Raw genomic sequence first — 13,380 nt, 5'->3', positions numbered from 1 at the left:
TATTTCCAGGTACCATAGAAAACAGACTACACAGTATCGTTAATGGAAGATGTTTTCAGCATAATATTAATTGAGCATTGTTTGTTAATTCCACAAAACATTCTCATGCTGTAATCTTGTGTTTTATAAATAACAAGTATCTTTTGTTGAAAAATAAACTACAAATTTTGTGTAATTGTAAGGGATCGTCACACATTTCATTCCCTTCTACGACATTTTATAGGAGATATATACTTTAACCGCTTCCGTGCGGCGCCGATTCCGCCCCTGTGCTGGACATTCCAGAACAGGGCGCGGTCGTGACGGAACCGTTCCGTCATCAGCACAGCTCAGCCGTGACTGATGACGGAACGGTTCCGTCACAAGCATGGAAGGGGTTAATAGCTGTTCTGCCCATATGGGCTAAATTTCTTATTGAAGAAACTCCTCATTTTCTACCCAAGTGGGTACTCAAAAATTACTCGCCACATCCCAACTATAAGATACATTGCTTTGTTCTTATTCTAACGTGGATTCTCATCCTCCTTACTTTATCTTCCAACTGAATGTTTTGTGTGGCCTGTCAAAAAAAGGGAAACAATAATAGAACTTATTAATTCCTCTCCTGGAGCAACTGATAATTAAAATGAATAAACATTTCTACTGACAGTGAATTGAATAAAAACGAGCTATTTTTGCGAGCTGGTGAAAATTAGCGCCCTTTAACTTGTACAGTTATTTCATTTTCTTCGTTGCACCCTTTACAACACACAGAGAAGCGTATAAAGCATCACGTATTGTTCACTACCCTGACTCTTCTTAACCCAAATGTACTTCTAGCTCCTCGTCACAATTGTGCCCTCTTGGTGTCATGGTTCTGTACTGTATAATAAGCCTTGACTCCAGGCGTCGTAGGCTTTGGATTCTATTTCCCCCTCTCTCATTTTGTTTAATCGTTTCAAGGACACAGAAACTTAACAAGTCTGTGTTTTGTTTATGATGGCTTTCGAAGTGGCGAGCGATGGGATATTGTTTGTCCCCGTGTTTTATCGCTCTTAAATGTTCGAGGATTCTAAGTTTTGCTTTTTTAATAGTACTCCCTATGTAGGCTTTTTTACATGGGCAAAAAAGGGCATAGACTGCAAAGTCCGTGTTACACGAGGTGTGTTCTACAATTTTGAACGGTGCCTTCTGATAAAGTGACTTCCTTTCTGTTCCTGCTGTTCTTACATGCTTTGCAGTTTCTGCATGTATAGAATCCCTGTACTCCCTGTATTCTGGTGTTTGGGGGTTCTACTGCTCTGCATAGGATATCTTTCAGTGACCTAGTTCTTCTGAAAGTTACTTGTGGTTCAGATGCCACACATTTAGTCAGGTCAGGGTCTGTGTGTAGTATGGGCCAAAACTTCTGTAAGCATTTTCGAACAGTGTATATGTATGCATGCATTTATATTTGTATTTATATAGATATGCGGATTATATATGTTTATATATGTATGTATATATATATATATACACATACATAAATGCATATGCATATATATGCATATATATATGTGTATATGTGTCCGTGTAGAGAGAGGTAGAGAGGTAGAGGTGTAGAGGTAGAGAGGTAGAGGTAGAGAGGTAGAGGTAGAGAGGTAGAGACTAGTAGAGAGAGAGAAGTAGAGAGAGGTAGAGAGGTAGAGAGAAGAGAGTGAGTAATAGAGTAGAGAGTGAGTAGTAGAGAGTAGTAAAGAGCAGTAGAGAGAGTAGCAGAGAGTGAGTAGTAGAGAGTAGTAGAGTGAATAGTAGAGTGAGTAGTAGAGAGTAGTAGAGAGTGAGTAGTAGAGTGAGTAGTAGAGAGCAGGAGAAAGTGAGTAGTAGAGAGTAGTAAAGAGTGAGTAGTAGAGAGTAGTAGAGAGTGAGTAGCAGAGAGAGAGAATAGTAGAGAGTAGTAGAGAGTGATTAGTAGAGTGAGTAGTAGAGAGTAGTAGAGAGAGAGTAGTAGAGAGTGAGTAGTAGAGAGTAGCAGAGAGTGAGTAGTAGAGAATGAGTAGTAGAGAGAGTAGTAGAGAGTGAGTAGTAGAGAGTAGTAGAGAGTGAGAAGTAGAGAGTGACTAGTAGAGAGTAGTAGATAGTGAGTAGTAAAGAGTGAGTAGTAGAGAGAGGGTAGTAGAGAGTGAGTAGTAGAGAGTAGAGAGTAGTAGAGAGTGAGTAGTAGAGAGTAGTAGATAGTGAGTAGTAGGGAGTGAGTAGTAGAGAGAGAGTAGTAGAGTAATAGAGAATGAGCAGTAGAGAGTGAGTATTAGAGAGTAGTGGAGTAGTAGAGAGTAAGTAGTAGAGAGTAGTGGAGAATATTCCAAAGTTTGGCACAGCACCACTTGCACAATAAGTCCAATCAAATCATATCACTTAGAGTCCTTATTGAAGCGCTGAATCTTGGTGTATATTCAAATGCTTTTATTTTCCTTAAGTTTATGTACCACAGCCAGCTGACGCGTTTCGTTCTGTACAACAGAACTTCTTCAGGGCGTTCTTATTTCCTTCAAGTTATGTCGGTATCCTGTTGTCATATAACTAGATATTTCTTTCAAATGTTAGACGAGACATAAGTACATTCTTATTCAAAGTGACTAGGTATCAATTTTACCCACATAATTCGGACAGACTTGAGTAATTTATAGCATCCTCAAAGTCAGTCTTTCAAAAATTCCAAAGTATAGGACATGATAATCCACATCCAAATGTTTCTAAAGAAAAGTCATTTTCAATCGTTCGGAATATCGGCGTTTGGGCAGATATGACCCAGGGACCCCCAGTATGCAAGGGGAATTAGTCTCCCCTATGCAAACGCGCCAGTGGCTTGCGTTGCAGAGAGGTGTAAAAAGAGGCATAGCCTCATTACACCTCTGTGCAATGCAGCCCCCTGGCGCATACTGGAGGTTCCAGGTGGGCTAGTTGCCCCACAGGGACCCCCAGTATGAAAGGGGAATTAGTTCCCCCTCTTCAAACATGCACTGGGGCTGCGTTGCAGAGAGGTGTAAAAAGGGTGTGGCCTCATTACACCTCTCTGCAATGCAGCCCCCTGGCGCATATGGAGGCTCCTGGTGGGCTAGTTGGCCCCCAGGGACCCCCAGTATGCAAGGGGAATTAGTTCCCCCTCTGCAAACGTGCCAGGGGGCTGCGTTGCAGAGAGGTGTAAAAAAGGGGCTTGGCTTCATTTCACCTCTCTGCAATGCAGTCCCCTGGCGCATACTGGAGATTCCTGGTGGGCTTTCAGGTCTTATTTAGTTAGGAATTAGCATTAAAAAAACCTTTGAAATTCACTGAAAAAAACATAGGTTTCAGGCCTTATATAGTTAGGAATTAGCATTTAAAAAACCTTGCAAATTCACTGAAAAAACTATAAGTTTTAGGGGTGTTATAGTTAGCTGGACATTTCACTCATACAAAACCATTGAAATTGCTCCTATATAGTTAGTTGTACTAACTATATTTCGCGCACCCGCAATCCACTGCTGATGATGTCACATATTACATCATTCATGACATGGTCAGTGACATCACTGATGACATCTCAAATGACATCACTGATGACATCACTGATGACATCATCCAGTGAATGTGGTTTGCTTCGTTATTTAAATATGCATTATATATATTGCATTGAAGAATGAGTGGATATATAAAAATAAATATTTGGATGGAGGATTTAGTAGCAGTGTAATTGACTGTTTACTTGACCAATTTATAGTGTCTCACTAAATGTCCAGCTAACTATAACACCCCTAAAACCTATAGTTTTTTGAGTGAATTTTAAAGGTTTTTTAAATGCTAATTCCTAACTATATAAGGCCTGAAACCTATGGTTTTCTCAGTAAATATATGGTTTGTTACTACAACTGTGGTCACAGTTAATTGAAATGCTACCAACTCTTCAAAGGAAGAGCTGACTCACTTGACAGTGTTATAGGGAGATTTTTGGAGACGTTAGTGAGCTTTCAGTCTGTCTTCCTGACCCTTATTTGTGTCATATAAATCTCATTTGTACTTTGTACACAATTTATTCCATGTATCTGCTTTGTGCTCTTTATGTGTGTAGTTTGTTTTGCTTGTTTTATGTCTGTTTGTCTACCCCTCTGTTCGATTACTCCTGCGCCTCTATTGTAAGAAAAGATGCATCTTGGTCATTCCAACCATAGCTCAGCTACGGCCCGTACAGGTAAGAGTGGTGGGGCTCATTGGGGGGCAATTCGACAGACGACCATGAGGGAAATTAAATAAATAATACATTTTCCCTCTTCTTCGTCTGTAAAAATCCCCCCACCCAACCTCACCGCTCTGTTACCTGCACGGCCGCAGCTGCCATAGCTGAGAAAGCACCATTTTCTATGCATGGGAGTTGTGGGACCATTGTGGCTTGTCCTCTACTTCCTTCCAAGATATGCACAGACGAAGGTGGTAGAGGTCTGAGAGTCAAATACCGTGTATCTGTAGTGTGGAGCAGAACCTGCACCAGGTTCCGCACTGGTGGACAGATATGATGGAATGAGCTGGAAACATGCTTCACCACATTGGAATTTGAGGTTTCTGGACCAGTTGAAGGAAGTGACCCTTAGGGGCCACCCTGGTTATTTACAACCACCTACTATGCTTTCACAAGTAATGAAGAGTGGGTAAGACAGTAGAGAATACAAATGGTTAGTTTATTAGCAATATTCTGCAGAGGGGGTCCAAATCTGACCTGCACCCTAAGATGTCTGCCGAGGGACTCGCCCACTAATAGCCAGTAACACAATATGATTCTTCCCCAGAGTCTCCAGCCACACCCACAGTGGAAAGTTAATGGCCTGAGACGAACATGAACATAGAAGGCTACCACCTGCCAGATGGGTACATACTATCTACCATTCAAGGCTACCGTGCTGAGCCTCAGTGTCTCCTAACATGGGAGCAAATTTACACACAAAAATAGGAATGCAAGGGCAGAATGGCCTATTCATTAGTAAGTCAGACTCCAACATTGAGCAGGGGAGGAAATAATAGCTGAATACAGTGTTCTGCTGAGGTAAGCAATACAAATAATGAAGTCTAGTTCAGACACAGCCTAATGGGGATTGCGAAATACAAAATGGAGTCACACTTGCTAACTGAGGCTTGTGCTTTACAAGGATAACTCAGTGGGTTTCATAACGTGAATGCAAATGAAATGTCATTTAGCCACACAATGCTAACTTACTATGGCATAGAATAAGAATGGTGTTTTTCAAACCTAACACAGTAGATGATTAATTCAACTTGCTAAGTCACTTTCTTAGACTAATGCAATAGTTTACATTTCATTTAACATCGCTGTACCTATCAATATGCAATGTATGGATGCAATATGTTGTATTATGATGTCATACTGTTCAAGAAGGTTATAACCGTTGCTACTTTATATCTAAAATATATAAAAATTGCAATAGAACATTACATACCTGACCAGTGATGCCCTGAACTCAATTGAGTAACTTGCATCCCACAGTCACAAGTCAGTAACTACAGAATTGCTATGTAGATCTTTTCACTACAAGGCAGCATATATTAATTCACGAGGTAGTCTCTGTCCACACATGTTACAAAGCAAATTCGAAATCTGAGATAGTTCACTATGGTGAATGCAGAGACATTTGCGTGAATTAGAAATGTTGCTTTCAAGAACTTTTTTCAATGACAATAGCAACATAACAGTGTTATCCAGGACTTGTGTAATGCCTTACCATGCAATACAACGTACAATGATACAAAAAATCATTTCTTATTGGAATGAGCATTGCACACAACAGAGACAGCAATAACGCTCCTCTGAAAGCAATGTGTTGCCTCAACTTGTTGCAACTACATACATTTCAGAAAGAATTCTTAGTGGTCAGAGGGGAGATTGACACACAACACAGCTCATAGCTGGATGTAAGAATTATTTTGTAAAATATGGAAGAATAACAATTACTATGAGTTATGTTGCTATTACAAAGTTACGCTCCTATGATTTCAAAGTGTGGTATTTTCTTTCTTTCCCACTGTTGTGCACAAAGTGAACAAATGTGAATGTGAGATGAGATTCAATGTATACTATTCTAACTGGCGTGATTATTTGTATGATTAGGTTGTGCAGCAACTACTATATGGACCAGCATATGTGCACCTGTAAATATCAAATATATTTTCATCAAAAATAACCCTTTACTAGGTACATTAGTGTCATCAAATTGTGACCACATCTCATTAGTTCCATGAATATATGCGTGAATGTAGATATTTGCTTTTAGCATTAATTATATCATTATGGGATGGAGCAGCCCAAGATGTACTCAGGAGACACATAGGTTTATTTTGTGATTCACTGTCGGAAACTGGGTTCCTGGTTTACAGCAACCACAATCCTAGTCAGCGTGAGGCACCAGCAAACCCCAAATTAACCTGTACTCAAGCCCCAGGTAGCTTGGCACAGAGCAGTCAGAGGCAATGTGTGAGGTATTCTTGCAAACTTGTAACAGCAAATCTGTGAAAACACCACACAAAATTATCCCCCAGAAGGTTAGAAAAATAGAGCAAAATATAATAAATAAAACAAAATCAAAATGTCAAAAATCAAATCAATAGAACTGACATGAATTTTTAAAGAATAAACTTTAAAGTAGCACCTAAAAGCACCAACTGCTGTTATCTGGTCGAGTGGGACTGGGTCAGAATCAAAAGTTCAGGCCAACCATGATGGAGCATGGATTGGATGCAGACCCAGATTATTGCTGCTGACGTTTTACCTTCTCAAGTTATGTGCCAAGAGTCCCATTCACGTTGGAGAGGAGCACAAGGAGCAAGAAGAGCTGTTACCAATTTTCAGATAGGGAGCATGATGGGGTAACAAAGCACCAGGTCTAGTATTCAGGTTCCTCCACCTCGAAGTCATACAGTCCTTCAATCATTTTCGCTGAGGTGGCCTTAACCTGAGCCAGCAGGCAATGGTGGTGGGGAAGTCTCAGCAACAGGAAGTCATCTGGCAAATTTGGCAGTAATGAAGTGGGTTTTCCTTAAGTAATGTACACGGAGTTTGCCCTGAAAGATCAGGGAGTATTTGGCATCTGTCTTCTGGATAAAGTCTCGTCTTGCAGCCTGGACAGCCAGTGTGAAATCCAGGAAAAATGTGATTTCCCTCCCCTGAAATTGGAGGGGCCAGCGCTCCCTAGCAAGGCGAAGCCTGGTGTCCCTGTCATAGTAGTTTAAGAGCTTAGCTGTTATTGGGTGAGCAGGAGCACCTGGGCATAGACCCCGTCCCAGCAATGTGTTTGCCCTCTCTATGATTAGCATGGGGGAGAGGCCCTCTCTGAAGATGGTACGCAAAATATTTTCTCAGAAGTCCTCCATGTGGTCCATAGCAGTCGACTCCAGGATGCCTAGGATTCTTAAATTGTTGTATTGTGACTGCACTTCCAAATCTTTGTTTTTATTGCAAATAAGTCAAGAACTTTATCCTTCTGGAGAAGCCGCTCCCTGGCCGAGGATTGCATATGTTCAAAATCAGTTGTGCAATGTTCAACCTGGTCCAGCTACTCTTTGTACCGGTCTACCTTCTCCTTCAAATGGTCAAAATGGTCAGCCAACATGTCAATGGCATGCAATCTTTGGTTGAGGTCAATAAACATAGAGCAAATGTCCGGCTCCGTGGCCGCATCACCACCAGACTGGGAGCTCTGCACAGACTCCTGCACAGGTTCCATTGTGTATGTCGTTCTGCTCGATTCAAAGGGCAGCTTAGATTGTTTGTTGACTGTCTTCCCCATGGCGCAGTCAGCCTCATTTCCAGCCACGGGGGGCGCAATCTGGGGCAGAAGAAGCCTGACTATTCGGGCAAAACACTTCACTCCTTGGCCGGCACCGCCTCCCAAGCTCCTCTGCTAAGAGGTGCAAATGTGTCGTGTTTTGGCAGCTCCTGAGTTAGCGTTTAGCACAGCTACACGGTTTTTTTTCTGTTAACTTGACCAAAACGAACGGGGGCCATTTTGAATCCCTCTGACTTCCGTTTTCTATGAACACGCTGCCTCATGGTCAGTGTGCCCTTTCGTCCTTCCTTGATACCCATGGTCCCTTATTCTGCTCGGCAACAGGCTATTTTTAGTACTGGTCAAGCGCACATGCGCACTATGCATCAACTGGTCACTCTTTAGGAATGTTAGCACTAACTGACCAGTGCTGTTGAACTCCTCCCACATGCTGGCTGTGTTCCAAAAATGACCTTATATGTACCTAAAATGTGTAACTTGTAACCGCCTATCTTTTTATTGCTATTAAACTGTATAAAAGAGGTCGCGCACCGATGTTCGGTGTGCTACTTCTTACATTGCCGAAGGGTGCTGTAGGAATGTATCACCACCCCATGGGATCTTAATAAACTTGTCTTTTACCTTTTCCAGTGTCCGTGCCAACTTCTATACTAAGGTGTTCGAGAGTTTAGCAGAGTATGTAGGCCTGATTTGAACCCAACACCACAATTGGCGACCACGAAGGGACTCATCGGCGACTCGGATGCCCGAAGGAGAGGTCGTGACGAAGGTCAGGAAACTCGCCATGGACGCGTACGCTGCCACTGAGTGACCCGAGTCTTGGCACCCACGGTGTGTTTTTCCTTCCTTCCGATCTGACCTTCCAGGTGGCGCCGGTCTCCGGCTGAGATTCTGATCTTGGATTGTCGTGATGTGCCGTTTTGGCTGATTTGACCACAGAACTTGGCAGTTGGACTTTGGACGTTTGAAAATATTTGGTAAGCCTTTGATTGGTGAGGTAGTCTACTGACACTTACTGTGGCTTTTTGAATTTTGAATTTTAATTGTAATTTTTTTTTTTGAAGTTAGCTAACGTTTGAATCTTTGAATTTGAATTTGAATATGTGAAGTGCACCTCACATAGGCAGGCATGTAGGGATATTTCTCTGATTTATTTGATTTGAACGATACACCGTGTTAGGTGCCATTTTGTGTAGTATCGCGTTTTCGTGGTACTTTTTGAAACATGCCTGTTTTTAGCACACTCCGAAGGATGTGCTGTTCTGAAAATGGTACCAATTATCGATTAAGTAAAAAACAGCCGGCTCCCCCAGAGGGGACTCCAAATCGTGAAATGTATGTCAAATTCGGTATTCCACCAATAATGTATAATACATTATGGCATAAGTATACTAAGACTGATCGTGAATTACAGTGGCCACTATATGGATCGTTTGACCTTCGAAAGGTACAATATGTAGAGCAGTGTTTGTTTCAGCGAAGGTCTAGACAAGATATGTTTGATTGTGTGCGTATGTGGGAGAAAGAGGTGCGTGAACGAGCGAAGCGTGAGGAAGCCTTGGCGGAGAAAGTGCAGCGGAAGGCTGCACATGACAAAGCTTTACAGCTACAGGAGAAGGAATTACAGGAAAAGAAAGAGAGGGAGAGACGAGAACGCAATTTACAGGTTAATGGTCAATTCCCTATCAGGCGTCCTCTTTATCCAGTCCTTACTAATGAAACAGATGATTTTTCATTACTAGATCGTTGTCCGCCTCCGTACGTCGCACCTACGGCTCCGAACGAGGAATCAGACGAGGATAGTGATCGAACACAGCGTACCAGGTTACATGCAGAACGAACTGCAAAATTACGTTCGTTTGCACGAAAGCTGAATATTAATACTGTTACTGTTTCTGACATTACTGCACAAATGGAACAGTGGTCTGATCAGGAGCGACTGTATTTTTTAGATCATTTTGGAGATGAAGTTGTTGAGCGGTACAGAAAATATTCTCTCGAGTTAGAACCAAAGGAGATATCCGAGGGTCGTGAGAATTTTCGTAAAGGTCTTTTTGTTCTTTCAGATGCGGACGACTTCTTCAAGCGTTTGATTCAACTGCGAAATGAGGCGACACGACTACGGGAGTTGGCAAAGTCGAAGAATTCGTCTGCGTCCGGAGCGACGGGGATATCCAAAGAATGCCCTATCTTTGAAACAGATAAGATCGCTGCGATTAATGTTAGACCTATGCGAGAAGCTGCGCCTTTATATGTCCCTCATAAAGGGGATGGCACAGATGATGATAAAAGATCTAAAGATGCGAAAGGGTATTTTGTATATAACTGGGTTTATACACCTTGGAATAGAGCAGATGTTATGGCACTTAAGAATGCTTTACCTGATCCCCGTAAAAATCCTGCGGCTTTTTATGAAAATGTTGAAAGCGCGATTTCTTCGTGTATTATGACGTTAGTTGATATTGACCTGTTTTTCGGGTTGATATTGCCTCCTGATATATGGAGAGCGATTCGTAAGTTTGACGACCTCACGACTCTCGGGGCCACTTGGAAAGATCTTGTTCAGGCTGATTTAGATAGAGAACCAGCATGTAAGCCGTGTCAATTAATATTAGACCTTCCACAGGCCATACTAACAAAATTAAAGACTCTTGCTCCCGCTAAAAAGATTGATTGGACTATGTTAGCTTCTTGTACACAAAAAATGGATGAATCGGTTTCTGATTTTTTCTCTCGCTTCGAGGAAGCGTTCCATGATTACAGTGGTCAATCATTGACAGAAGATACAGGCAGGCATTTATTCGTTGATAAGTATGTGGCTAATCTCCTACCGGAGATTGCGAAACGATTAAAAGCGAGTGAAAGTTCATGGACCACAGCAACCCCTGCTTCTTTATTGACTATGGCTCAATATTATGAACGACAGGAATTGGAGGCAAAAGAAAGTAGTGAAAAGAAGGCGAAGGATTTGAAGACGAAGGTAATGTTAGCTCAGGTTCAGGCTACGAGAGGAAACAATAGAGGAGGGCGAGGATCATACAGTAATGCTCCTCCCCCTCGTTCTGACATTTCTGTGAATCAATGTGCATACTGCAAACAGTTTGGGCATTGGATTGCAGACTGTCCGGTGTTTCGAGAGCAGCGTAATTTGAGGGGACGAGGAAGTGGGAGGTCTAGAAATAATTATGGGGGGTCAAGAGGAGGCTATGGAACGAATGATCGAGGAGGTTATGGCACGAATGATCGCGGAGGATATGGAGCAAGGGGTCGTGGTCAGACAGATTATAATACGTTTGATAATCGCAATCAATATCAGATAAATGAGGTTGGTTCTGCTGAGCCACGGGATGAGCACTATGCATAGGATTGCGTAGGATGGGGTGTGGAATCGGTTGAGGTACCAGTTGATCAAAGGGGTCCATATATAGAAGCACATGTTTTGGGTTCTACTGATCAATTTCTGGTCGATACAGGAGCTACTCGTAGCGCTTTGTCCAAATACTTGGTTCCAAGGGCTCCCCTGTCTGGCGAGGTAATTACAGCTATAGGGTTCGATGGAACACCTACTTCTAGCCCACTGTCTCAACCAGTTTCATTTCATGTTGATAAATTTGCTGTCCCTTGTCCTTTTTTGTTGTCTCCAAATACACCAGATAATATTATGGGACTCGATATGTTAAAACACTTTCGAGCCACTATTCGCTGTGCACCAGAAGGAGTGCGAGTTGTGTTGAATGAGAATTACCCAGACTTAGAGCGAGTGTGTTTCCTCCATGAATCTGAAGTACTGGCCTCCTTACCAAACACGTTGTGGGCCACTTCAGACACGGATGTAGGGCAGATGATAATTCCTCCAGTACGTATTACTGTGAAGGAGGGAGTATCTTTACCACGTGTCCCACAATATAAGATTTCCAGAGAAGGTGAACTTGCTTTGATACACATTGTGAACGATTTGATTTTGGCAGGAGTAGTTGAGGAAGTCCCCTACAATGTTTGCAGTAGCCCAATTTTACCGATCCTTAAAAGAGATACAGATGCTAAGGTCTACCGTTTCATTATTGATTTGAGGGAAATAAACAAGATAGTAGTGCCTCAGTACCCGGTGGTGTCTGACATCACCACGTTGCTTACGTTGGTTCCATCGACGGCAACTACTTTTACAGTCATCGATTTGAAGAATGCCTTCTTTTCGATCCCTGTACATCCTGACAGTCGATATCTATTCGGCTTTACATTAAATAATAAATCATACAGATTTTGTCGAGTTCCTCAAGGCTATACTGAAAGTCCTAGCATTTATAGTCAGGCATTAAAAAGACAGCTTGATTCCTTTGAACTACAAGATGGAGTGGCTCTTATTCAATATGTAGATGATATCTTACTTGCTGCAGACACACCAGAACAATGTGAGAAGAGTACCTTTTCCTTGCTTTTCTTCCTGGCCAAACATAATCATAAAGTCTCGAAGAAAAAGCTGCAATATTGTAGACCAAAGGTGACCTACCTCGGTCATCTTTTGTCTAAGGAGGGCCGTGCATTGACACCAGATCGAATTCAAGCAATCCTAGACACTCCAGTTCCTCGCACCCAGAAGGATGTTCGTGCCTTTATAGGTTTGACGTCTTTTTGTAGGCAATGGATATTGGGTTTTTCACACATTGTTAAACCATTGTTGGCATTGTTGTCTAAAGATACACCGATCCCCATTGAATGGACGGATGAATGTCAGAATGCTTTTGAACAATTGAGACAAGCTCTTTGTTCTGCACCAGTGTTAGGTACACCTGATTATACAAAGATCTTTACATTGTATGTACACGAGAAGGATGGGTGTGCATTGTCAGTCTTAGTGCAAGCACACAGAGACAAACAGAGACCTTGTGCATACTTCTCGGCGGTACTCGACCCTGTGGCTCGAGGATTGCCTGGATGTTTTCGAGCAGTTGCAGCAACAGCAGTTGCGATACGACAAAGTGAGGGAATAGTTTTGTCACACAAATTGTTGGTGTTAGTTCCCCATGCGGTAGATACGTTACTGAATCAAACGAAAACACAGCATCTAACCAGCGCCCGTTTGACAGGATATGAGCTAACATTGTTGGCGCCGCACATCACACTAAAACGATGTACGACACTGAATCCTGCTACTTTACTGCCGGATCCTGTTGCTGAGACTCAGAAGGAAGAACAACATGATTGTGTTTTTCTGACTGAGGGACAGACAAAGGGTCGTATCGATTTACAGGATACACCGTTTCCAGATGTAGATGGGGAACTGTGGGTTGATGGATCGTGTGTGAAGTTACCAGATGGTACGACTTCTGCAGCCTACGCGATCACGACACTTAAGACAGTTGTAGAAGCAGCACGAATACCCCAGAAATCGGCTCAAGCAGCTGAACTGATAGCCTTAACGAAAGCATGTGAGTTAAGTGCTGGACTATGTGTGAACATTTACACGGATAGTCGTTACGCCTTTGGAGTAGTGCATGATTTTGGCCTACTCTGGAAGGAACGAGGATTTTTGACTTCACACGGAGTACACATCATGCATGGAGAATTGGTACGCGATCTCCTGAATGCACTGTTATGC

General features: G+C 42.4%; 1 long non-coding RNA gene across 1 annotated transcript in view; it reads right to left on the bottom strand.

The window, feature by feature from the left end:
- Positions 1-375: 375 nt before the first annotated feature.
- LOC144819603 (uncharacterized) overlaps positions 376-13,380 on the bottom strand; it is a 235,847-nt gene continuing 222,842 nt past the window's right edge. Inside the window, exon 4 of the long non-coding RNA XR_013607480.1 lies at positions 376-559. This is a non-coding gene — a long non-coding RNA (uncharacterized LOC144819603). The remainder of the gene's footprint in view (positions 560-13,380) is intronic.

This window comes from Lissotriton helveticus, chromosome 2_1 (assembly GCF_964261635.1).
Source record: "Lissotriton helveticus chromosome 2_1, aLisHel1.1, whole genome shotgun sequence".
NCBI classification, from domain to species: domain Eukaryota; kingdom Metazoa; phylum Chordata; class Amphibia; order Caudata; family Salamandridae; genus Lissotriton; species Lissotriton helveticus.
This window is presented reverse-complemented; position numbering and strand designations above follow the sequence as displayed.